The 1,519-nt window shown below is 31.0% G+C and overlaps 1 long non-coding RNA gene across 1 annotated transcript; it reads right to left on the bottom strand.

Annotated features, from left to right (window-relative positions):
• Positions 1 to 21: 21 nt before the first annotated feature.
• LOC118741597 lies at positions 22 to 347 on the bottom strand. Its single transcript, XR_004993296.1, has 2 exons — positions 204 to 347; positions 22 to 126 (listed from the first exon to the last, which is right to left on the bottom strand). It is a non-coding gene; the product is annotated as an uncharacterized LOC118741597 (long non-coding RNA).
• Between the last annotated feature and the right edge of the window lie 1,172 nt (positions 348 to 1,519).

Here is a 1,519-nt window from a genome sequence, read left to right as displayed (position 1 = left end):
AAAAAATCAAGCATTACTTACCATCAATTTCATCGCAAATTTCCAACGTTAACAAATCATTCACGAAGATCTCCTGGTAAAGTTTTTTAAGCTTACGTTTTGCGCTTATTTTCGGCATATCTTTTTCTTTATATGAATCAAAATAGCAAACTATATAGATAGCAAAATATATGAATCAAAATAGCGGTGGATGATATACATACATCGATGTTTTATAAATACTCGATGTATTGTGTCTGTGCATTGATGTATTTTGAAAGCTTCGAAATTTTCGAAGTATCGATGTTTTTAAGCTACCCTGAAGTCATGATTCAATAATTAAAGGTTTGCTCATTATTGACATTAGAGTTTTGACACTCCCTTAGCTCCCTTACAAACGCTTTGCACGCACACACGAACCCACATATAGTGCTTTGCTAAGGGAGCCGATTTTGTCAAGAGGGAGCGAGAAAACTGCTTTTTGAGCAAACCTTGCCCTGAAGTTAGTTGCAGCTTTTTCACAGATATCCCATTGAAAATTATGCCAAAAAGCTACCATTGTATTAAAAAAAACATTACATGCCTTAAAAAACATGGATTTATATACTAAAATATCGATTGAACATCGATGTCACCATATGATGCATTTTATCGAAAAAACATCGATGTACTTCCTTGATGCCCATCCCAAAACAGCTGACTTATAAAGTGTAAACCAAGGCGAATTCATATAAGGTGGTATCGATTCAACAAATACAACAATTACCTGTATTTTGTTTTTGCTTTTAGCTGGTGATTGTCAAATTTCAGCTATTCTTCTCCGAATGAAAAAGGGCGACAGAAAATTCAAACACTCACGTTTTCACTCACTCACTAGCAAAATATAAAATGTTGACAATCAAACGCTACACACAGCTGATTAAACAACACCACCTTATATAAATTCGCCTTGGTGTAAACGTAAAGAGAGTATGGGGCGTTCATGTAACGCAGTGCTTAAACTTATAAGATTATCTGATTGATAAAGTTATCGGTTTAGATGAATACCACTAATTATTGTTCAAATCGTTTAACTTTTGTATAGAAATTTTGCAGAATTGTATTAAAACTGAATTTTCGTGAACCACTATAACTGAATTGGAACTGTAAATATAAATCAAAAGAAAGGTAAACCGATTACCTTTCTTTTGATTATAATATTCTTAAAATCTCTTAACTTTTTCATAGAAATTTTGCAACTTTTGAAAACATCCTTATGTATGCAGTGAAAAAGTCGTCAAATTAAGCAAAGTTGTAATAAAACGGAATTTTTGGGAACCACTATAAATGATTTGCAACTGTTGATATATATCAAAAGAAGGGTACATCGATAAACTTTCTTTTGATCATAATATTGTTAGAATCGCTTAACTTTTTTATAGAAATATTGCAACTGTTATGTTAATTATAATTTTTATTCATAGTATTGATTACTAACTATGTATATTAGGTTAACAATGCATTTTGAAAAATAAATTTTGCAACATAAAAATCAAAAAAA

Source organism: Rhagoletis pomonella, unplaced genomic scaffold (assembly GCF_013731165.1).
Source record: "Rhagoletis pomonella isolate Grant_MI unplaced genomic scaffold, Rhpom_1.0 Rhpom_scaffold_00006, whole genome shotgun sequence".
NCBI classification, from domain to species: Eukaryota; Metazoa; Arthropoda; class Insecta; order Diptera; family Tephritidae; genus Rhagoletis; species Rhagoletis pomonella.
The sequence above is the reverse complement of the archived record's forward strand: the minus strand, read 5'-3'. Positions and strand labels throughout refer to the sequence as shown.